This window comes from Scyliorhinus torazame, chromosome 5, assembly GCF_047496885.1.
Source record: "Scyliorhinus torazame isolate Kashiwa2021f chromosome 5, sScyTor2.1, whole genome shotgun sequence".
Lineage (NCBI taxonomy): Eukaryota > Metazoa > Chordata > Chondrichthyes > Carcharhiniformes > Scyliorhinidae > Scyliorhinus > Scyliorhinus torazame.
Window position 1 is genome coordinate 119,313,350 of NC_092711.1, and position 25,188 is coordinate 119,338,537.

Below are 25,188 nucleotides of genomic sequence, written 5' to 3' on the forward strand. Positions count from 1 at the left end.
AGTGACACCCGCATTCCGTAAATGAATTAAAAAAGCTTTAAAAGCCTGTTCCCATTTTAGAATCTCAGTGAAAGTCAGGGCTTCCCAAACTGAGGGTCATGACACCAATGGGGTTGGCGAGATGGGATTTTGGCCTTGGGAGCTCTCAAACAGCAATGGCTGCCATGAGGTTCCTTTAAAGCCTCTCAGTTTTTTTGTCTTGGTGGGTGTGGCCAATTGGTGGACTCTCTGGGGACCAATTGCTGCAAAAAAAGAAGCTTCTGAAAAGGTCAGTGTTCGTTTTTATCTGGAAAGTCGATTTCTTCAATAATCAGGATCTTCCTGTATTCAGAATCTGGATCATAATGCATTTATTATAAGAATGATACAGTATTAATAATCAGGATCATAATGTACAAATAATTAAGATACTATCACATTAATCAGAATCTTACTTCATCAACAATGAGGATCCTGCTACATTAATAATCAGACGCCTATCTCTTTAAGATTCAGGATACCTACACATTAACAATCAAGATACCATTGCATTAACAGTCTCAAGCCTATTGCATCATCAGGATCTTATTGTGTAAATAATCAATGATGGTGGGGGGTCCAGAACGCTGGGTCGCAGTTTGACGATAAGGGTAAACCTTTCAGGACTGAGGTGAGGAGAAGTTTCTTCACCCAGAGAGAGACCAACACGTTGTGTAATTTCAGGAAGCAATTAGATACAGCTCTTGGGGGCAACGGGATCCAGGGATATGAGGGGAAGGCGGGATCAGGGTATTGATCAGCCATGGTCATAATGAATGACTCGAAGGGCCGAATGGCCTCCACCTGCTTCTATTTTCTATGTTTGTTTCTCTGTAAGATCATGTTCACTGTAGATCCGCCAGCACAGAAACTGCACTGTGCTTCTGGATACAGTCTGCAAATAGATGGAGCCTTTTAAACGTGACCCCAGCAAATGCCTTCCCTGTGACACTATGGAATGTGATACTCTTGTAATTTTTACGGTCTTCTCTATTGCCTTTATATATATATATTTAAAAATAAATAAATTTAGAGTACCCAATTATATATATTTCCAATTAAGAGTCAATTTAGCGTGGCCAATCCACCTAACCTGCACATCTTTAGGTTGTGGGGGTGAAACCCACAGACACGCGGAGAATGTGCAAACTCCACACAGACAATGACTCAGGGCTGGGATCGAACCCCAGCGCTGTGAATGCCTTTGTATATTGTTGGATTTGGATTGAGTGTCACGTGTTTTGAGGTACAATGAAAAGTATTATTCTGCGTACAGTCCAGACAGATCATTCCATACATGAAAAACATAGGACATACAATAAATACACCAAGTAAATATATAGACATAGACATCGGGTGAGCATGCGGAGTGGAGTGCTACTCAGTACAGAAGATGCGTGAAGAGATCAGTTCAGTCCATAAGAGTCATTCAGGCCTTTCCCCAGTGTGTATTCGCTGGTGTTTCAGCAGGTCAGAGGATACGGTGAATCGCTTCCCACAATCTGAACAGGTGAACAGTCTCTCTCCTGTGTGAACACGTTGGTGTTTACTGAGGTGGGATGAATGCCTGAACCTCTGTCCACAGTCAGTGCAGCTGAAGGGCCTCTCCTCCGTGAAATCGCTGGTGTGACATGAGACAGGCTGACTGGGTAAATCCCTTCCCACACAGAGAACAGGTGAATGGCCTTTCCTCAATGTGACTGCGTTGATGGTTTGCCAGCTGGTATTGAGAATTGAATCGTTTACCACAATCCCCACAATTCCACGGCTTCTCCCCAATGTGAGTGCGTCGATGGTTTCCAGCCGGGATGGATAATTGTATCCCTTACCACAGTCGCCACATTTCCACGGTTTCTCCATGGTGCCTGTATCTTTGTGTCTTTCCAGGTTGGATGATCAATTGAAGTCTTATCAACAGAGAACACATGTACAGCTTCTCCTCACTGAATGGTGTGATTTTTTAATAGCCTGTACCTACTGGTTAAAGCTCTTTCCACAGTCAGTTCACTGGTACACTCTCACCCAGTGTGCCTGTGTCCTGGTTCTTTTCCAGTCACACTTATGTTTGAAATATTTTCCCACAGACAGAACAGACAAACATTTCTCCTTCCACATTCAAAGGCTGATGATATTCAGATCCTGATGAATCTTGTCAGACTTTGCAATGATATCCCTTTCTGTCCTCTTCTATTCATCTTCCCTTTCTAATAGCCTGGAAAGGAGATTACAAAACTTTTCATTACAAGAGCAGAGGATAGAAACACAGAACAACCAAGTCTAGTTTCTATGGAACATTTTTCCCCAAAGCTGTAACTCCCTGTCGCGCGCACACTCTCCTCCCTGGGCTGAAATTCAAGCCCATCTCACCATTTCTTTCCTCCATTCCAATATTTCCCCCCCTTCCTCCCCTCTGCCTGAATGTAGTTCTGGGCAGCGCGAGAACAAAATCAGCGACACAATCATTTTCTCTCCTGGTCACTGGGGCCCAGAAGCCCCGCCCACTCTCTGTGTCACCACGATGGTCCCTCAGGTGCCATATTCGCCAAGGAATCAAGATGGGGGCCTTTAACCTGGGCCTATTTCCGGGCAAAAGTCTTGAGCTGGAACCGCTGGTCCTGCAGGTTGTTATTCTGGGTTTGTGACCCACACGGGATGTTAATGAACCCGCTCCACCCACCCGCCGCTTCCCCTCCGCCCACCCGCCACTTCCCCTCCGCCGGCTACCGAGCAACAAACAAACCTCTGTTCAGCGTCATCCCTCACTCTGCGCATGCTCCAAACTGTGTGAGACTGCGCACGCGTCCCAGTCCCCTGTATTGTAGATCGGGAGCTGTCTCCACTCCAGGAATGCTGGGTAAATGTTCTGCCATTGATATATGCAAACAGTTAATAGTTGCTCACCGTAACCCTGACACCCAATCATCGCCAATTCTTCCCAAATCCCAAACTGTAACAGGCCTACACACTCAATGCGAATTTCATAGAATTATCGAACTTACAGTGCAGAAGTATGCCATATGGCTCATCGAGTCTGCAGTTGCCCTTGGAAAGAGCACCCTACTTAAGCCCACACCGCCACCCTATCCCCGTAACCCAGTTACCCTACCTAACCTTTTGGGTACTAAGGGGCAATTTAGCATGGACAATCACCAAAGTGAAGGACTTGGTATATGATGAGTTTGGGAAGGGTGTGTAGATCGTTTGGGATCAAAAAGGAGGAGGTATTGGGGATCTTGAAAATGATTAAGATGCACAAGTCTCCAGGGACTGATGGGATATACCCCAGAATACTGAGAGAGGCAAGGGTGGAAATTGCTGGGGCCTTGGGAGAAATCTTTGTATCCTCACTGCCGACAGGGGAGGTCCCAAAGAATTGGAGAATAGCCAATGTTGTTTCTTTGTTTAAGAAGGGGAGCAAGGATAATTCAAGTAATTACAGGGCAGTGAGCCTTACTTCATTGGCAGGTAATTATGGGAGAGGATTCTTCGAGAAAAGATTTATTCCCACTTGGAAATAAGTGGACGTATTAGTGAGAGGCAACATGGTTTTATGAAGGGGAGGTCATGTCTCACTAACTTGATCGAGTTTTTTGAGGAAGTGACAAAGATAATTGATGAGGGGAGGGCAGTGGATGTTGTCTGCAAGGACTACATGGGCAGCACGGTAGTACAAGTGACTAGCACTGTGGCTTCACAGCGCCAAGGTCCCAGGTTCGATTCCCCACTGGATTACTGTCTGTGCGGAGCCTGCACATTCTCCCCGTGTCTGCGTGGGTTTCCTTCGCGTGCTCCAGTTTCCTCCCACAGTCCAAAGGCATGCAGGGTAGGTGGATTGGCCATGCTAAATTGCCCTTAGTGTCCAAAAAAAAAAGGTTAGGAGGGCTTATTTGGTTACGGGGATAGGGTGGAAGTGGGGGCTTAAGTGGGTCTGTGCAGACTCAATGGTCAGAATGGCCTCCTTCTGCACTGTATGTTCTATGTTTAGTAAGGACTTTGTAAGGTCTCTCATGACAGACTGGTATAAGAGGTGAAGTCACACTGGATCAGAGGTGAGCTGGCAAGATGGATACAGAACTGGCTCAGTCATAGAAGACCGAGGGTAGCAGTGCAAGGGTACGTTTCCGATGGAGAGCTGTGACTAGTGGCATGCCTCAGGGATCAGTGCTGGGACCTTTGCTGTTTGTAATATACTCAATCTTTTGGAGGAAAATGAAACTGGTTTGATTAGTAAGTTTGCAGACGACACAAAGGTTGGTGGAATTGCGGATAGCGATGAGGATCGTTAGAGGATACAGCAGGATATAGATTGGTTGGAGAGTTGCGCAGAAAAATGGCAGATGAAGTTTAATCCGGACAAATGTGAGGTAATTCATTTTGAAAGGTCTAATAAAGATGGGAAATATACAGTAATTGGCAGAACCCTCAAGAGTATTGATAAGCAGAGGGATCTGGGTATACAGGTACACAGGTAACTGAAAGTGGCAGCACAGCTGGAGAAGGTAGTCAAGAAGGCATACGGCATGCTTGCCTTCATTGGCCGACACATTAAAAATTGGCAAATCATGTTGCAGCTGTATAGAGCCTTAGTTAGGCCGCACTTAGAATATAGTGTTCAATTCTGGTCGCCAGAATACCAGAAGGATGTGAAGGATTTGGAGAGGGTGCAGAAGAGATTTACCAGAATGTTGCCTGGTATGGAGGGATTAGCTATAAGGATAGGTTGGAGAAACTTGCTTTGCTCTCGCTGGAACAACGGAGGTTGAGGGGCGATCTGATCGAAGTCTACAAGATTGAGGGGCATGGACAGAGTGGATAGTCAGAAGTTTTTTCTCAGAGTGAAAGAGTCAATTACTAGGGAGCATAGGTTTAAGGTGTGTAGGGCAAGCTTTAAAGATGTACGAGGCATGTTTGTTTGCACAGGGGGCGGTGGGAGCCTGGAACTCGCTGCCGGGGGCATCTTGAAAAATACATGAATAGGATGGCAATAGAGGAATATGGCCCCCGGAAGCATAGGGGTTTTTAGTTCAGACGGGCAGCATGATCGGTGCAAGCTTGGAGGGCCAAAGGGCCTGTTCCTGTGCTGTACTTTTCTTTGTTCTTTGTGACCATCAAACTGCATTACCTTTGACCTGGGTAATTTGACATCCATGACCCTGGTTTGTAGAGACCCAGGTGCCTGATTAATGAAGCAGAACAGCAGCAGAGGAAAGAATATAAAGCAAATTCTGCTCTCTGGATCCCACTGTCTGATGGGATGTCCTGTCCCATGTGTCCAAAAATCTGCAGCTCTGTTCAGTCTCATGAAGACCCAGGGAAGAAACACACAAACCTGAGTAGACGCCATCCTCGAATCGAGCGACTGCTGATGGCAACAAGAGTCAATGTGCAGCAGGGAGCAGGAGCGGCCATCCTGGAGCAGGAGCGGCCATCCTGGATCAGGGAGCAGGAGTGGTCATCCTGGACCAGTGGGCAGGAGTGGTCATCCTTGCCCAGTGAGCAGGAGTGGTCATCCTGGACTAGTGAGCAGGAGCGGTCATCCTGGACCAGGGAGCAGGAGCGGTCATCCTGGACCAGGGAGCAGGAGCGGTCATCCTGGACCAGGGCGCAGGAGCGGTCATCCTGGACCAGGGAGCAGGAGCGGTCATCCTGGACCAGGGAGCAGGAGCGGTCATCCTGGACCAGGGAGCAGGAGCGGTCATCCTGGACCAGGGAGCAGGAGCGGTCATCCTGGACCAGGGAGCAGGAGCGGTCATCCTGGACCAGGCAGCAGGAACGGCCATCCTGGACTAGGCAGCAGGAACGGCCATCCTGGACCAGGCAGCAGGAGCGGCCATTCTGGATCAGGGAGCAGGAGCGGTCATCCTGGACCAGGGAGCAGCAGCGGTCATCCTGGACCAGGGAGCATGAGCGGTCATCCTGGACCAGGGAGCAAGGGCGGTATTCCTGGACCAGGGAGCACGAGGGATCATTCTGGAGCAGCGAGCAGGAGCGGTCATCCTGGACCAGGGAGCACGAGTGGTCATCTTGGACCAGGGAGCACGTGCGGTCATTCTGGACCAGGGAGCATGAGCGGTCATCCTGGACCAGGGAGCAGGAGCGGTCATCCTGGACCAGGGAGCAGGAGCGGTCATCCTGGACCAGGGAGCAGGAGCGGTCATCCTGGACCAGGGAGCAGACGCGGTCATCCTGGACCAGGGAGCAGGAGCGGTCATCCTGGACCAGGGAGCACGAGCGGTCATCCTGGACCAGGGAGCACGAGTGGTCATCCTGGACCAGGGAGCAGGAGCGGTCATCCTGGACGAGGGAGCAGGAGCGCTCATCCTGGACCAGGCAGCAGGAGCGGTCATCCTGGACCAGGGAGCAGGAGCGGTCATCCTGGACCAGGGAGCAGGAGCGGTCATCCTGGACCAGGGAGCAGGAGCAGTCATCGTGGACCAGGGAGCAGGGGTGGTCATCCTGGACCAGGGAGCACGAGTGGTCATCCTGGACCAGGGAGCAGCAGTGGTCATCCTGGACCAGGGAGCATGAGGGGTCATCCTCTAGCAGGGAGCAGGAGCGGTCATCCTGGACCAGGGAGCACGAGTGGTCATCCTGGACCAGGGAGCAGGAGCGGTCATTCTGGACCAGTGAGCAGGAGCGGTCATCCTGGACCAGGGTGCAGGAGCGGTCATCCTGGACCAGTGAGCAGGTGGAGAGAATGCTGTGGATGTCTATCCTGCACTGTGTAAAGGGGAAATAAATAGTACATGTTAATGAATGAAATGAAATGAAAATCGCTTATTGTCACGAGTAGGCTTCAATGAAGTTACTGTGAAAAGCCCCTAGTCGCCACATTCCGGCGCCTGTTCGGGGAGGCTGGTACGGGAATTGAATCGTGCTGCTGGCTTGCCTTGGTCTGCTTTAAAAGCCAGCGATTTAGCCCAGTGAGCTAAACCAGTTATAATATGATTTAAGAATGAGGTTTCAGTCTGAATAAAACAACAGAAACGGGGTTACAGATTGTTATTAAAATTCTAATTGACCTTTGTAAAACTGAACGCACAAGTCAGCAGAATTTGCAGCTGTGTTCTCGCAAGGACAGCGAGCTCCAATAGCAAGGAACAGGAGGTAACGGCTGTCTCAGTAACAGATAGGGACAGTGGACAGTAACAAGATAAGCGGTGCCTGCAAGGGTAGGTGAGAGTGCGTGTTTATATATACCAGATTGAAACTTTAAACAATGACTGTGCATGTGTTCAAAAAGTTAGAACTGTGCCACTTTGTGTAAACAGTAAAGTTAGTTCAGCGAGAATGTTTGTTGAGCTATCTCTCGTAAATCTGCTCTGATGCTCCTGTGAATCATTTGTTCGGAGAAGTTAACTGTGACTGTGAGGCAACACGGTGGCGCAGTGGGTTAGCACTGCAGTCTCACGGCGCTGAGGTCCCAGGTTCGATCCCGGCTCTGGGTCACTGTCCGTGTGGAGTTTGCACATTCTCCCCGTGTTTGCGTGGGTTTTGCCCCCACAACCCAAAGATGTGCAGGCTAGGTGGATTAATTGGAAAAAATTAATTGGGTACTCTAAATGTATTAAAAAAAAAGAAGAAAAAAACAGTGACTGTGAGGTTTCTGTACATTTACAGGATACTGGAAGTGGAGGATTGACAGACGGGAAACTCAAACCAGACATCGTATCGTGATCTGACAGAGTCAATTCATCAGAACCTGAATTTAGCAGCATCTGGGTGTGGAAGGTAAAAGGTTTTTCTGTTCTGTCTGTGAGGGAAGATTTCAGGTCTCAGTGTGACTGCAAAAGCCCCGAGATTCACAAATCCTCGTTCGGCCAAACCTGGAGAACTGTGTTCAGTTCTGGGCAACAAACCTGAGGACGGATAGAATGGCCTCGAAGGGAGTGTAGCACAGATTTACCTGAATGATATCTGAACACCCCGGGGTTAAATTACAAAACTAGATTACACAACAGAGTCAGAGACATGATGACACAGAGAATGGCATTCGGCCCATTGAGTCCATGCTAGCTCTCTGGAGCAATCCAGTCAGTGCCATTCTCCTGCTCCCTGTATCCTCGCAGGATTATTTCCCTCAAATGTCTATCCGATTTCCTTTTGAAATCAAATCATTCATTGTGTCTATTTTCAAACTCCCTCATAGGCAGCAAGTTTCAGGTCATTGCCGCTCGCTGTGTAAAAACATATCGAACATAGAACAGTACAGCACAGTACAGGCCCTTCGGCCCACGATGTTGTGCCGACTATTTATCCTAATCTAAGATCAACCAAACCTACACCCCTTCAATTTACTGCAGTCCATGTGCCTGTCCAAGAGTCGCTTAAGTGTCCCTAATGACTCAGACTCCACCACCTCTGCTGGCAGTGTATTCCACGCAGCCACCACTCTGTGTAAAGAACTTACCACTGACATCTCCCCATACCTTCCTCCAGTCACCCTAAATTTATGTCCCCTCGTGACAGCCATTTCCGCCCTGGGGAAAGTCTCTGTCTCTCCACTCTATCCATGCCTCTCATCACCTTGTACACCTCTATGAAGTTGTCTCTCTTCCTTCTTCGCTTCAGTGAGAAAAGCCCTAGCTCCCTCAACCTTTCTTCATAAGACATGCCCTCCAGTCCAGGCAGCATCTTTGTAAATCTCCTCTGTACCCTCTCCAAAGCATCCACATCCTTCCTATAATGAGGCGACCAGAACTGGACACAATATTCCAAGTTTGGTCTAACCAGGGTTTTATAAAGCTTCAGCAAAACCTCACGGCTCTGAAACTCAATCCCCCTGTTAATGAAAGCCAACGCACCATACGCCTTCTTAACAACCCTATCAACCTGGGTGGCAACTTTGCGGGATCTATGTACGTAGACCCCAAGATCGCTCTGTTCCTCCACACTTCCAAGAATCCTGCCTTTAACCCTGTATTCAGCATTCAAATTCGACTTTCCAAAATGAATCACTTCACATTTATCTAGGTTGAACTCCATCTGCCACTTCTCAGCCCAGCTCTGCGTCCTGTCAATGTCCTGTTGTAACCTGCAATAGCCCTCAACACTAGCTAAAACGCCACCAACCTTCGTGTCTTCGGCAAACTTATTAACTCACCCTTCCACTTCCTCATCCAAGTCATTTATAAAAACCACAAAGAGCAGAGGTTCCAGAACGGATCCCTGCGGGACACCACTGGTCACCGACCTCCAGGCGGAATACTTTCCATCCACTACCACTCGCTGTCTTCTTTCGGCCAGCCAATACGGTATCCAGACAGCCAAATTTCCCTGTATCCCATGTCGCCTAACTTTGTGAATGAGCCTACCATGGGGAACCTTATCAAATGCCTTACTGAAATCCATATACACTACATCCACTGCCCGACCTTCATCAATGTGTCTCGTCACATCCTCAAATAATTCAATGAGGCTTGTGAGGCATGACCTACCTCTCACAAAGCCATGCTGACTATCTTTAATCAAACTATGTTTTTCTAAATAATCATCAAATCCTATTTCTCAGAATCCTTTCCAACATTTTGCTCACCACAGACGTAAGACTGATGGGTCTGTAATTCCCAGGGATTACCCTATTCTCTTTCTTGAACAGGGTAACAACATTCGCCTCCCTACAATCATCCGGTACTACTCCAGTGGAGAGTGAGGACACAAAGATCATCACCAACGGCACAGCAATCTCCTCCCTCGCTTCCCGTAGTAACCTTGGGTATATCCCGTCAGGCCCAGGGGACTTATCTATCCTGATGCTTTTCAAAATTTCCAGCACATCCTCCTTCTTAATATCAACCTGTTTGAGTCTATTAACCTGGTTCACATTGTTCTCATGAGCAACAAGGTTCCTCTTGTGAATATTGAAGCAAAGTATTCATTTAGTGCCTCCCCCATCTCCTCAGACTCTAGGCACAAGTTCCCTCCACTATCCCTGATTGGCCCAACTCTCACTCTGATCATCCTCTTATTTCTCAAATAAGCATAGAACGCCTTGGGGATTTCACTAATCCTTCCCGCCAGGGCTTTTTCATGCCCCCTTCTAGCTCTCCTAAGTCCATTTTTGAGTTCCTTCCTGGCTACCTTTTAACCCTCTAGAGCTGTGCCAGATCCTTGCTTCCTCAACCTTACATAAGCTTCCTTCTTCCTCTTGACTAGAAACTCCACTTCACTTCTCTTGTCATGCAAGGCTCCTTCACCTTACCATTCCTTCCTCGTCTCACTGGGACAAAAAAATTCAGCACTCGCAGCAAGTGCTCCTTAAACATCCCCCACATTACTGTTGTGCATTTCCCCAAGGACAATTGTTCCCACTTTATGCTCCTCAGCTCCTGTCTAATAGCAGTATAATTTCCCCTCCCCCAATTAAATACCTTCCCATATTGTCTGTTCCTATCTCTCGCCATGACTATGGTAAAGGTCAAGGAGTTGTGGCCACTGTCACCGAAATGCTGTCCCACCGAGACATCGGACACCTGGCCTGGTTCGTTGCCAAGCACCAAGTCCAATATGGCCCCCCCCCCCCCACTAGTCGGCCTATCGACATATTGAGTCAGGAATCCTTCCTGTACATACCTGACAAAATCTGTCCCATCCAAACCATTTGCACTAAGGAGGTTCCAGTCAATATTAGGGAAGTTGAAGTCACCCATGACAACTCTGTTACTTCTGCACCTTTCCAAGATCTGCTGCAGTAATGTTTCCGTAATGGCCACAACATCGCCGTTCAACGTACTGATCCATGCTCTAAGTTCATCTCCCTTATTCCTGACACTCCTTACATTGAAACAGACGCACTTTGGCCCATTCCGCTGAGTGCAACTTTGCCCTATCAACTGTCTATCCTTCCTCACCGACTCGCTGCATACGATTTCTGCCTGTTCAACAGCTACCCTGTCCTCTGATCCATAGCTCTGGTTCCCATCCCCCTGCCAAACTAGTTTAAACCCTCCTGAACAGCTCCAGAAAACCACCCACCCAAGACAGTTTATGTGCAATCCGTCCTTCATGCACAAGTCCCACCTTCCCCAGAAGCTATCCCAGTGATCCACATATCTGAAGCCTTCCCTCCTGCACCAGCCTTGTAGCCACGTGTTCAGCTGCACTCGCTCTCTGTACCTTGCCTCACTTGCACGTGCACCAGTAGCAATCCTGAGATCACTACTCTGCTTGTCCTGCTCTTTAGCTGTCAACCTAACTCCCTAAAATCACTTTTTAAATCCTCATCCCTTTTCTCAGCTATGTCATTGGTGCCTATGTGCACCACGACTTCTGGTTGCTCCCCCTCCCCCTTAAGAATCCTGTAGACTCGATCCAAGACATCCCTGGCCCCCGGGAGGCAACATACCTTCCGGGAGTCTCGTTCATGACCACAGAATCTCCTATCAGTTCCCCTAACCATTGAGTCTCCTACCACTATTGCTTTTCTATTCTCCCCCTTCCCTTCTGAGCCACAGAGGCGGGCTCAGAGGCAGAGACCTGGCTGCTAGGGCCTCCCCTGGTAGCATCCAAAACGTTATACTTGTTTTGAACGCACGAGGGATCCCTGCATTGTCTGCCCGTTCCTTTTCCTTCACCTGACTGTAACCCAGCTACTCTTGTCCTGCACCTTGGGTGTGGCTACCTCCCTGTAACTCCTCTCTATCACCCACTCTGCCTCCCGGACGATCCGAAGTTCATCCAGCTCCAGTTCCCTAATGCAGTCTCTGAGGAGCTGGAGTTGGGTGCACTTCCCGCAGGTGTAGTCAGCAGGGACACCGGTGGTGTCCCTCACCACCCACATCCTACAGGAGGAGCAAACAACTGCCCTAGCTTCCATCCCCTCTGATCTGAATTCCCAAAGAGATTTAAAGGGGAAAAAAAAGATTAAACATGCGTTAGGCCCTTAAAAAAAAACATATATACTGCTGCTACTCTCTCAAGTGATGCCTCTAAAATTGGTGATTCTGCTAAACGATACAAAGATAGCTTGCTGCCCCCAAAAAACAAAACAAACACAAAAATAAAATAATTAAAAAAAATTAAAATCCCAAAATCAAACAACTGTTATCTTCTGGAATGTCGCTGCCCTGTGAACCAACTGGAACTCTGCCCTCCGACGCTGCTCCCAGGCAGCTGCTCTCTCTGTAAACTCCCAGCTCCCTTCACACATTTTGAGGAAATGTAGGAAATTAAATGAAAGGAGCACCTTGCTCCCTCCTCACCGAACTCCCTCACTCACCAAACTCTCACTTTAACTCCACATTCCTGCCTACCCCTGATGACCTTTCACCCCCTTGCTCATCAAGAATTTATCCAGCTCTGCCTTAAAAATATTCAAGGTCTCTGCTTCCGCTGCCTTTTAAGGACGCGAGTTCCAAAGTCTTACAGCCCTCAAGAGAATAAAAAATACTCATCTCCATCTGAAATGGGCGACTCCTTATTTTCCACAGTGATGCCCCCGTTCTAGATTCTCCCACAAGAGGAAACATCCTCTCCACATCCACCCTGTCAAGACCCCTCAGGATCTTATATCGTTCAATCCAGGTTTTACCCAAAACTTTAAATCTGTGTCCCGGCTGCTTGTACGATCAGTGAATGGAAACAGAGTTTCTTTGTCCACCCGATGGAAACCTGGCATAATCTTGTGTCCCTGAATCAAATCTTCCTCAACCTCCTTTGCTGGAACCATTCTGGTAAATCTCCTCTGCACCTTCTCCAAGAACCTTCACATTCTTCCTGAAGAGTGGTGACCAGAGCTTTATAAAGATTCATATAATAGAATTAGAACCATAGAATTCCTACAGTGTAGAAGGAGGCCATTCGGCCCATCAAGTCTGCACTGATTCTCTGAAAGGGCACCCTGCCTAGGCCCACACCCCTACCCTGTCCCTGTAACCCCATAGCCCCACCTAACCTGCACATCCCTGGACACTAAGGGGCAATTTATCAAGGCCAATCCACCAAACGTGCCCTTCTTTGGACTGATGGAGGAAACCTGAGCACCGGGTGGAAACCCACGCAGAGATGGGGAGACAGTGCAAACTCCACACAGACAGTCACCAAGGCCGGAATTGAACCCGGGTCCCTCGCGCTGTGAGGTAGCAGTGCTAACCACCGTGTCACCAGAAGCAACGTTTTGGTATCACGATTACTGTTTATGAATAAATGCAAATTACTGCGGATGCTGGAATCTGAAACCAAGAGAAAATGCTGGAAAATCTCAGCAGGTCTGGCAGCATCTGTTGGGAGAGAAAAGAGCTAACAAAGGGTCATCGGACTCGAAACGTGAGGTCTTTTCTCTCCCAACAGATGCTGCCAGACCTGCTGAGGTTTTCCAGCATTTTCTCTTTGGTTACTGTTTATGAAGCTCAAGATCGAATTTGCATTGCCAACTGCTCTCTTAATATGACCTGTAGATATACAAAATCCCTCTTCACCTCTTTCTCTCTCCTCCCAAAGAGGCCAGTTGGGTTTTTATGACAATCCAGCAGTTTTCATGGTCACTTTTTCCCAGTGCCGGCCCCACAAATTACCAGATTCATTCAGCTCAATTTCACAACCTGACTTTGTGTTTTGTGGGTTCTCTCTCATTCCCTATTTTCTGTTTTGAATCAGTTTCACAGGGTGTTCGAAGGGGAAGATTCAAAGTCCGGAAACTCAAACCAAGCATCACATCAGGATCTGACAGAGTCCTCAATTTATCATATCCTGAATATCATCGTACTTTGAACATGGAAGGAAAAAGCATCGTTCACAGTGCGGGGAAACCGTACACGTGTTGTGTGTGTGGACGAGGATTCAGTCGATCATCAGGCCTCACAAGCCACAAATGCAGTTACACTGAGGAGAAACCGTGGAAATGTGGGGACTGTGGGAAAGGATTCACTTCCCCATCCAAGCTGGAAATTCATCGACGCAGTCACACTGGGGAGAGACCATTCACCTGCTCCAAGTGTGGGAAGGGATTCACTCAGTCATCCACTCTGTCCGCACACCAGCGAGTTCACACTGGGGAGAGACCATTCACCTGCTCCAAGTGTGGGAAGGGATTCACTAAGTCATCCCACCTGCTGAGTCACCAGCGAATTCACACTGGGGAGAGGCCGTTCACCTGCGCCAAGTGTGGGAAGGCATTCACTCAGTCATCCAACCTGCAGAAGCACCAGCGGGTTCACACTGATGAGAGACCGTTTCAATGTCCAGACTGCGGGAAGTACTATAAAAGTTCTGGGGAACTGATGAGCCATCAACGTGTTCACACTGACGAGAAACCGTTCAGGTGCTCTCACTGCGGGACTGGGTTCAGACACTCATCTCAGCTCATTGTACATCAGCGAATTCACACTGGGGAGAGGCCGTTCACCTGCTCCGAGTGCGGGAAGGGATTCACCACTTCATCCCACCTGCTAAGACACCAACGAGGCCACAAGTAACCACGGTGATTGGATTTTGCTGTTACTCACATTCAGGACTGAACCATGTTCATTTGGGTCTCTTTCTGCTGATGACAAACTCCAGCCCATTTACAGGGGCTAATATTCTGGCTAAAAGTCAAATAAATTAGATTTGTGTTAAATACGCAGAGTGCTGAAACTTTTTAATATCTCTGACACAAGTTAGTTCCTTCTGAAGTACTCCCGCTCTCCCCTGTCTCTTCCATCCATACCTCCAACAAGAAGTGTGAGGAGCTTGTGTTCCTTCTTTGTGACTGAGATTGAGTAAATCCGATCAGCTGCCTCTGCTGCTTCCCTCCCTCCCACGAGCCTTTAATTTTCCTGATGTTGAGTGGAGATCCGTTAGGGCGAGGGGTCTGGATGGTGAGGAATTTGTTAAGTGTGTCCAAGATGGTTTTTTGGAGCAATATGTGGATAGTCCGACTGGAGAGGGGGCTGTATTGGACCTAGTACTAGGGATCGAGCCTGGCCAAGTCATCAAAGTTGTAGTGGGAGAACATGTGGTGAACAGTGACCACAATTCCGTAAGCTTTTGGATAGTCATGGAAAAGGACGAGTGTTGTCCTTGGGTTAAGGTGCTAAATTGGGATCAGCCGAACTACAACCAGATTAGGCAGGATTTGGATGCTGTTGTTTGGGAGAGGCTGTTTGAGGGTAAATCAACATTTGACATGTGGGAGTCTCTTAAGGAGCAGCAGATGGGAGTGCAGGACAGGCATGTGCCGGTAAAAATGAAGGACAGGAAAGGCAGGGGGCGCGATTCTCCACTCCCGCGCCGGTTGGGAGAATCGCCTGGGCCGCCCTCCCGCGATTCTCCCAAGCGGCGGGAACGGCCCTGTCAAGTTCCGCGGGCCGCAGGCCGGAGAATCGCCCGAGACACCCAAAATGGCGATTCTCCGGCACCCCTGCTATTCTCAGGCCCGGATGGGCCAAGCGGCCAGGCCAAAACGGCGGGTTCTCCCCGGCGCCATCCACACCTGGTCGCTGCCGTCGGGAACAGCGCTGGGGGTGGGGGGGGTGGGGATGGATCCTGCACCGAGGGGTTCCTCAAATGTGGGGTGGCCCGCGATCGGTGCCCACCGATCGTCGGGCCATTCTCCCTGAAGGAGGACCTCCTTCCTTCCGCAGCCCCGCAAGATCCGTCCGCCATCTTCTTGCAGGGCGGACTCAGGGAGGACGGCAACCACGCATGCGCGGGTGAGGCCAGTTATGCGGCGCCGGCCGCTTCATGTATGCGGCGCCGCCTTTACGCCATGACAAGGCCTGGCGCGTGTAGATGACGCGGCCCCGCTCCTAGCCCATTATCGGGCCCTGAATCGGTCGGGATAGGGGCCGTTTCATGCCGTCGTGAACCTCAACGCCATTCACGACGGCGTGGGCACTTCGGCGCGGGAGTGGAGAATCCCGCCCAGAATTCGGGACCCATGGATGACCAGGAAAATTGAGAATCTTGTCAAAATGAAAAAAATGCGTATGTGAGGTAAAGGCAACTAAAAACAGATGAAGCACTTGAGGAATACAAGGAAAGTAGAAAAGAGCTCAAGCAGGGAGTTAGGAGGGGAAAAGGGGTCACGAAATGTCCTTGGCAGCTAGGATTAAGGAGAATCCCAAGGCATTTATACATATATTAGGAACAAGAGGGTAGGTAGAGAAAGAGTTGGTCCACTCAAGGACAAAGGAGGGAAATTATGTGTAGAATCAGAGGAAGTAGGTGTGGTCCTTAATGAGTATTTTGCATCGGTATTCACAAAGGAGAGGGACATGCTGATTGGTGGTGTCTCAGAGATGTGTAAACACTTTCGAACAGGTTGTTATTATGATTGAGGAAGTGTTACGTATGTTAAAAAGCATTAAGGTAGACAAATCCGCATGGCCAGATGGCATCTATCCCAGATTACTGAGGGAGACAAGAGATGAAATCTCTGGATCTCGAACATAAATCTTTGTGTCCTCATTGGTCACAGTGAGATCCCAGAGGATTGGAGGATAGCCAATGTTGTACCGTTATTTAAGAAGGGTTGCAAGGATAATCCGGGTAATTATGGGCCAGTGAGCTTGACTTCAGTGATAGTGAAATTGTTGGAAAAGATTCTCAGAGATAGGATCAATGCACATTTGGATGTGAATGGTTTTATTAGCGACAGACAGCATGGTTTTGTGCGAGGGAGATCATGTCTCACTAATTTAATTGGGTTTTTTGAGGAGGTGACAAAAATGATTGACGAGGGAAGTCTATATGGACTTTAGTAAAACATTTGATAAGGTCCTTCATGACAGGCTGGTGCAAAAACATAGATCACATGGGGTCGGGGTGAACTAGCTGGATGGATCCAGAACTGGTTTGGCCATAGAGGGTAGCAGCAGAAGGGTGTTTTTCCGAATGGAGGTCTGTAACTAGTGGTGTTCCACAGGGATCAGTACTGGGACCTCTGCTCTTTGTAATATATATAAACGACTTGGAAGAAAACATAGCGGGTCTGATTAGCAAGTTTGCGGATGATACTAAGATTGCAGGAGTTGCGGATGGTGATGAAGATTGTCAGGGAATAGAACTGCCGAGATAGGCTGCAAAATTAGCTAGATAAATGGCAGATGAAATTTAACCCGGACAAATGCAAGGTGATGCAGTTTGGTAGATCCAATTCAGGTGGGACCTATAAAATAAATGGCAGAACCATCAGGAGCAGAAACACCGAGAGATCTGGGCATGTAGGTCCACAGATTCTTAAAAGTGGCAGGACAGGTGGAAATGGTGGTAAAGAAAGCATATGGCATGCTTGCCTTCATAGGACGGGTATAGAGTAAAAGCTCGAAAATTATGTTACAGTTATATAGAACTCTCGCCCACACACAGAACACGTGTAGGGTTTCTCTCCGCTGTAAATGGTGTGATGGTTTTTCTGTCTGTGTAACTGCTTAAAGCTCTTTCCACACTCAGTTTACTGGAACACTCACTGTGTATGTGCGTCTCGGTGCTTTTCCAGTTACACTGATGTTTGAAATCTTTTCCCACAAACAGAACAGACAAACATTACTCCTTCCACATTCAAAGACCGATGATATTCAGGTTCAAAAAATTGAGTGACTCTGTCAGAACTTGATGTTTGGTTTGAGTTTTCTGTCAGCCAATCCTCCACTTCTAATATCCTGTAAAAGGTGTTTATAAAAGCCATCACTGTCAGTCTAGGATAGAAATCCAGAACAGACGATTCTAGTTTCTCTGGAACATTTTTTCCTCTCTTGTTCCCCCAAAGCTGTAAATCCCCGTCCCACACACTCTCCCTCCTCCCTGGGTTGAAATCCAAACCCATCTCACCATCTGCACCATTTCCTTCCTCCACTCCCAGTTTTCTGCCTGGGTTCAGTTCTCCAGCTCCTGGCTGCAGACTGACAACAAATCAATGGGTCTTATTGGGGGGTTTGGGGCCTCTACTCACCCGTCTGAGTCCAGCTTCACACCCGCACTGTGTCTGCTCCAACTCATAATGGCTGGGAAGTGATTGACGCCGATAGGAAGAAAGTAATCCGGGTCTGGATTTTCCCTGCAACCGGTCGCCATCTTGGGAAAGGACGTCGGGTCTTTTGTTCTTGGAGCGGAGCGCTGGGGCGGCCATCTTAGTATGGGAAGAGGGAGTCGGCAGGGCTTCCTCCACTGTGACAGGCGCGGGTCAACCGGCGACCACCACCATCTTGGGAATGGAAGTCGGGTCTTTTGTTCCTGGCGCAGAGCGTTGGGACAGCCATCTTGGTTCGGGAAGACGGGGTGGGCGGGACTTCCTCCCCGGTGACAGGCCCCGGATCAACCGGCGAACGCCGCCATCTTGAGAATGGAAGTCGGGTCTTTTGTTCTTGGAGCAGTCCGCTTGGGCGGCCATCTTAGTATGGGAAGAGGGAGTGGGCGGGACTTCCTCCCCGGTGACATCACCCAGCAGCCGCCGCCATCTTGTGGCGGGGATTCTCTATCCGGGTCTTTAGTGAAGGACAATGAGCTGGAGCTGAGGTTGGAAAGTGTTCAGAGGAAGGTTTGAAATCAGATTTACAGCCAGATATCTGTAAGAACCACAAAGTTCACATTCAGTATGTTTGGAAAATACAATCACAATGCTGCAAACACTCAGTTCTGAAGAAGAATCAAGTTGCATTGGAAATGTTAACTCTCTTTCTCTCTCTTCACAGAAGCTGCCAAACCTGCTGAGGATTTCCACAACTTTGTGTTTTCACTTCACATTTCCAGCTTCTGCAGAGTTTTACTCAAATTATTATTATGGTTTTGAAATTGTGTTACATTACCAGTTCAGAGTAATATAATTGTCACCATTTAAATGTCCAAATCAATAATTATTTGTTTAACTGAGACTGGGCTGTTCAGCAGCAATGTCAGAAATCACTTCACAAAATATAGTGAAATCTGGAATTCTTAAAAACTGAGATTGATAGAAGTTTGTGAGATGAGAGTATTAATGGTTATAGAATCAAGGGAGATGGATGGATTTAACAAACAGATCAGGCATCTGCAAACTGGAGCTTCATGTCTGAGGTTGAACCGATTCTGGTTTTGTTTTGAAGGTGGTGTTAGTTTCCTGTCCTGTCGATTATCTCCACACCCATGGGTAATTTGCTGGAGGTGGGATAATAACCTTTATTGGTGTCACAAGTAGGCTTTCATCAAGTAACCTTGCAGACCAAGGCAGGCCAGCAGCACGGGTCAAATCCCTTACCAGCCACCCCAAACAGGCGCCGGAATGTGGCGACTAGGGGCTTTCACAGTAACTTCATTTGAAGCCTACTTGTGACAATAAGCGATTTTCATTTTCATTCACTTCATTTCAAGTAACTTGCAAGCTCAAAGGGCCTCCTCCTGCTGCTATCTTCTATGTATCTTCTATGTAACACTGCAATGAAGTTACTGTGAAAATCCCCCAATTGCCACACTCCAGCGCCTGTTCGGGTAAATTGAGGGAAAATTCAGAATAATAATGAATGTCCAATTCAATTTACAATTCACCTCACGTCTTTTGGGACTTGTGGGAGACCCAGACAGACACGGGGAGAACGTGCAGACTCCGCACAGACAGTGACCCAAGGTCCCTGGTGCTGTGAAGCAACAATGCTAACCACTGTGCTACCGTGAAGGGGGAGAGGGATGGTGCAGTGACACAGTCTTGTCTGATCCCAGTCTTCACTGAGGTAGTGTCTGGGGTGTTTCCATTGATGAGAATCATGGCTTGTGTGTCATCGTGGTGGAGGATGGTGGACAAGTTCTGAGGACAGCCACATTTGAGGAACATACTGAATGAAAGATCACTTTGACAGTGTGAAGTGTTTTTGTGATGTCAGAAAAGACCTGTGAGGGACAGCATGTGGCACAGCGGTTAGCACTGGGACTGCTGCGCTGAGGACCCAGGTTCGCATCCCGGCCCTGGGTCACTGTCCGTGTGGAGTTTGCACATTCTCCCCATGTCTGCGTGGGTTTCACCCCCACAACCCAAAGATATGCAGGGTAGGTGGATTGGCCACGCTAAATTGCCCCTCAATTGGAAAACAAAAAATTGGGTACTCTAAATTTATTTTAAAAAAAAGAAAAGACCTGTGATTGGTGCTGTTCCTTGTATTTTGCTTGAGTTTGTCACATAGTGTAGAATGTGTTTGGTGCCTCACGAAGTGAGAAAACCTAACTGTGACTCTTTGCCGCTAAGATGAGATCATTGAGGAGGATCCTGGCAATGATCTCTTTTTAAAAAAAATACATTTTGTGTACACAATTCATTTTTTCCAATTTAAGGGGCAATTTAGCGTGGCCAATCCACCTAACCGGCACTTCTTTGTGTTTGTGGGGGCGAAACCCACGTAAACACAGGGAGAATGTCCAAACTCCACATGGACAGTGACCCAGAGCCTGGATCGAACCTGGGACCTCGGCGCTATGAGGCAGGAATGCTAACCAATGCGCCACTGTGCTGCCCTGGCAATGATCTTCTCTGGCAGACAGCAGCGAGTCCCCTGTGTAATTACCACAATCTGACCTGACTTGTCTGACTTCAATACAGTCACAGTGTCTCTGAGATCCCCGGCATGCATCCTTCTTCCCAGGTGAGGAATATGAGATTGTATCGCTATGCCAGAGTGTAACCCCGCCATGCTTCAGAATTTCAGCAGGGATTCATTCTGCTCCAGAGGCCCTGTTGTTTTCCAGCTGTTGAATGGCTTTTTCAGTCCGCCCCAGATCGGGGTACCACGGGGACAGGATACTGAGGAATTGACTTGAGGACGTTGAAGTCAAAGACAGAGTCTCGGTCGAGGGATTCTTCAGAACGTTCCCTCCAGTGAGCACTGACTGACTCTCTGTCCTTGATGAGTTCCCCTCCACACTTTGCTCTCAGTGGGATGGGCCATTGACTGCTTAGGTCATCAATTGTATTGGCAGCGCTGATGAAACCATGCATGCCATTGCTTTCCATGAGCTGTTGGCTGTCCCTCACTCTACCCTCTAAAGGCTTTAGAAACATGAAACACCTGGAGCAGGCACCTCAAAAGCACTAGATCGGAACTTCTAGCAGTGCCTTCACAAGATGCTCCAAATCCACGGGCAAGGAGGGCAGTTCAACAGAGGAAAGGGAAAGGGAAAACTGGGAGTGGAGGCAAGAAAGTCAGGGGCAGAGGTGAGTGTAGTGGCCATCACTAAGGAGAAGGTGCTGGGGAAGCTGAAAGGTCTGAAGATGGATAAATCACCCAGACTGGATTGAGTACACTGCAGGGTACCGAAGGCGATAACTGCAGAGGTTGTGGGCCATTAGTGATGATCCTTCAGAGATTACTGTAGTGAAGGGCCTCACAGAGGACAAGGAAATGACTAATGTAACACCCCAATTTAAGAAGGGAAGGAGGTAGAAGATGGGAAATTATAGGGTTGCGGACAGATGAGGGATTCCCCTTTTTTTTTGCACCCAATGAGGGATACAGTGCCGGAGCGTCTGCCACTTTAACTGGCGCACATTCAACTTTCTTTTCCGCATAGGATTTTACGTCATCTCTTTTCGCGAAACTAAACACGTATTTTGGAAATTTGAGACAAATAGAAAGTTGGAAAGTAGAATGTTCAAAGCAAAGATTAGATTGTAGTTGTATTCAGGAGAAGGTTGGGAGGATGGTGCATTTAAAAAATGTAGAAGTTGTTGGGTTAGGGTTTTAAATTTTTTAAAATTTATTAACTAACATCCCAAGTGAAAAAACATATATAGTTCATTCAATTAAAATATTTATTAAGTTATATGATTTTTTGAACAGATTCAATGTCCGAACCTGTAGCTGGGAAGGTTTTGCAGCGAGGAGACCACCCTTTATGGGGTTAAGTAGCACCAAGTAAGCGTTCCTTGCACCAGTTCACGCCACACATTGCCGTTCATACAGATATATCTGTTAATTTATTCACTTCAGAGAATGTTTTTTCTAATATGGGATAGTAGTGAGATAGGGTTAAGTTGTAGTGTTGTGGGTTTCTGAGGGTGAGATAGTGGTTAATATTTAGGGGTATGGTCCGGGAAAATGTTTTGATGCGCGATCAATTACACTCAAGACGAAGTGATTTCATAACCGAAGGCTTTAATCTACTAGAACTTGTTCCCCAGCAGCTTCGATACAGAAAGTGAAGGCTGCTGGGACGGCACCGTTTCTTATACTCCGCCTGTCAGGGCGGAGCTACGTACAACAGCCAATGGTAGACTCCTGGGTCTAACCAATGGTCATCAGCCTCTTAGGTACCGCAATACCTGGTACTACCACATTCACCCCCGTTAAAAAAAGTCCGGCGGGGGTGGTGGCCAGTGGTAACAGTCGCCTTTAGCATGGTATGACCAGGTATGGAGGTACTGTGGTGTCGAGGATATGGCGTGGATGGCCATCGGGAGGACATCTTGCCAGCGGGAGACTGGGAGATTCCTGGACTGTAGGGCCAGTAGGACAGTCTTCCAGACCGTTCCGTTCTCCCTCTCTACCTGTCCGTTTCCCCGGAGGTTGTAACTGGTCGTCCTGCTCGAGGCGATGCCCTTGCTGACCAGGAATTGACGCAGTTCGTCGCTCATAAAGGAGGACCCCCTATCACTGTGTATGTACGCGGGGAAACCGAACAGTGTAAAGATATCCTGGAGGGTCTTGATGACGGTGGTTGTGGTCATGTCTGGGCAGGTGATGGCGAATGGGTTTGCAATCCGGGGTGAAGTTTGCAAACAGGGAAGGCGGGTCGACCTTAAGGGTCGCGAGGCTGCAGACACTAAGGGGAGGTATAAGGCCGCCGAATTTAAAGGTCAGGCTTTGCAAATGGCATTGGAAGTCCAGCCCCAGGAGGGTAGCCGCGCAGAGGTGCGGCAGGACATACAGGCGGAAATTGTCGAATTTCCTGCCTTGGACAGTGAGGTTTGCGAGGCAAAACTCCTTTATCTCCACCTAGTGTGACCCGGAGGCCAGGGAGATCCTTTGGTTTACAGGGTGGGTTACAAGTGAACAGCGCCGTGTCGGGGTGAACAAAGCTTTCCGTGTTCCCAGAGTCAATCAGGCAAGACGTCTCGTGGCCGTTGATGAAGATCATCGTTGTAGCTGTTGCACGTGTCCAGGGTCGACTTTGGTCCAGTGTCACCGAGGCCAGATGAAGCAGTTGCGAGTTCTGATCGGGCAGCGTGTAGTCGGCCGTGCTGGGGGCCTGGGGCCCCATCCAAGATGGCGTCGCACATGGTGTCCGGGGATGAACAAGATGGCGGCGGCGATGGACAAAATGGTGGCGCCCACCAGTCCAGCGTGGTGTCCGGGAGCAAGATGGCTGTGCCCGTGGGTCGCACGTGGCCCTAGGATAGGGGGGTGGCGGTGAGTGCTGGCCGGTCGGGGCCTGAAGCGGGGTTGCCGCGGCACTCCGGAGTCGCTGGAGACCGCGACCACGGCGCGAGCCAGGCAGACCCCCACAAAGTGGCCCTTCTTGCCGCACCCTTTGCAGGTGGCGGTGTGGGCCGGGGAGCGCGGGCGGGGATGATTCGCCTGCCCGCAGAAGAAACAGCAGGGCCCGGCGGCGTTAGCGGGCCGTCTCGCAGCGCAGGCCTGCGGGGTCAGGGAGAAGGTCTGCGGGGTGCCACGCAGCTCGGGGCCACCGCGCGGTCGGGCGCATAGGACTGCGCGTTTTTGTAGGCAACGTCCATGGATCCTGCCAGGGCCCGTGCCTCTCTAAGTCCCAGGGTGTCCCTTTCTAGAAGTCTTTGGCGGATATCTGAGGAGCTCACACCTGCTACGAAAGCACCTCTGATTTAAAGTTCCGTGTGCTCGCCCCCCAAAACGTGCGGGCAGCCACAGTTTCGGCCCAGCACCAGTAGCGCCCGGTAGAAATCTTCCAACGATTCCCCGGGGCATTGCCGTCTAGTTGCCAGCAGGTGACGTGCTTAGACCTGATTTACAGGGCGGATATAATGTCCTTCTAGCAGTTCGATCGCGGCATCATAGTTCTCCGCCTCCTCGATAAGTGGGTAGATACCAGGGCTGACCTTTGAGCGCAGGAGATGCATTTTCTGTCCTGTGGGGGTGCCTCCGGCCGCCTCGAGGTAGCCTTTAAAGCACGCCAGCCAGTGTTTAAATATTGCAGCCGAGTTCTCCGCGTGGGGGCTGAGTTGAAGGCACTCCGGTTTGATTCGGAGATCCATCCTGCCAGCTTAAGTCTAGTAGATTAAATTGATGCGCGATCAATTACACTCAAGACGAAGTGATTTCATAACTGAAGGCTTTAATCTACTAGACCTTGTTCCCCAGCAGCTTCGATACAGAAAGTGAAGGCTGCTGGGACAGCACTCCACCCCCCCCCCCCCCCCCGTAACAAAATAGCATAACAAGAAATCGCACTGAGCAAGATATATACATGGCAAAATGGTGTATTTACATAGCTTTGTACACTGGCTTTCTCCCGCGCGATCCAGTTTCCCCAACCCTTCATGTTATCTCTTGCCCCCCCATTCCCATCCGCCCCCCCAGGCAATCCCCCATTCCCCCCCCCTCCCAGAAAGTCCCCCCCCCCCCCCGGGTTGCTGCTGCTGACCGACCTTCCTGTAACACTCCGCAAGGTAGTCTAGGAACGGTTGCCACCGCCTGTAGAACCCCTGCGGTGACCCTCTCAAGGCAAACTTAATCCTCTCCAGTTTTATGAACCCAGCCATGTCATTTATCCAGGCCTCCACGCAAGGGGTCTTCGCCTCCTTCCACATTAGCAAGATCCGTCGCCGGGCTACGAGGGACGCAAAGGCCAGAATGCCGGCCTCTTTCGCCTCCTGCACTCCCGGCTCGTCTACTACTCCAAATATTGTTAGCCCCCAGCTTGGCTTGACCCGGACTTTCACCACCTGAGATATTGCTCCCGCCACTCCTCTCCAGAACCCCTCCAGTGCCGGGCATGACCAAAACATATGGACTTGGTTTGCCGGGCTCCCTGAGCACCTTCCACATCTGTCCTCTACCCCAAAGAACCTACTCAACCTCGCCCCCGTCAAGTGTGCTCTGTGGACCACCTTAAATTGTATCAGGCTGAGCCTGGCACACGAGGAGGAGGAATTAACCCTACCTAGGGCATCAGCCCACAGACCTTCCTCAATCTCCTCCCCCAGCTCCTCCTCCCATTTACCCTTCAGCTCCTCTACCAACGCTTCCCCCTCTTTCATCTCCTGGTATATTGCCGACACCATGCCCGCCCCGACCCATACACCCGAGATCACCCTGT

General features: G+C 49.2%; 3 long non-coding RNA genes across 3 annotated transcripts; 2 read left to right on the forward strand and 1 right to left on the reverse strand.

Annotated features, from left to right (window-relative positions):
* Positions 1-335: 335 nt before the first annotated feature.
* Positions 336-18,145, reverse strand: LOC140419630 (uncharacterized). The gene is made up of 3 exons (XR_011945928.1): positions 17,888-18,145; positions 2,759-2,881; positions 336-2,230 (listed from the first exon to the last, which is right to left on the reverse strand). It is a non-coding gene; the product is annotated as an uncharacterized lncRNA (long non-coding RNA).
* Positions 7,643-14,572, forward strand: LOC140419631 (uncharacterized). Its single transcript, XR_011945929.1, has 2 exons — positions 7,643-7,749; positions 13,612-14,572. It is a non-coding gene; the product is annotated as an uncharacterized lncRNA (long non-coding RNA).
* Positions 18,146-18,394: 249 nt separating the features above from the next.
* LOC140422684 (uncharacterized) lies at positions 18,395-18,773 on the forward strand. The gene is made up of 2 exons (XR_011947551.1): positions 18,395-18,502; positions 18,627-18,773. It is a non-coding gene; the product is annotated as an uncharacterized lncRNA (long non-coding RNA).
* The last annotated feature ends 6,415 nt before the right edge of the window (positions 18,774-25,188 follow it).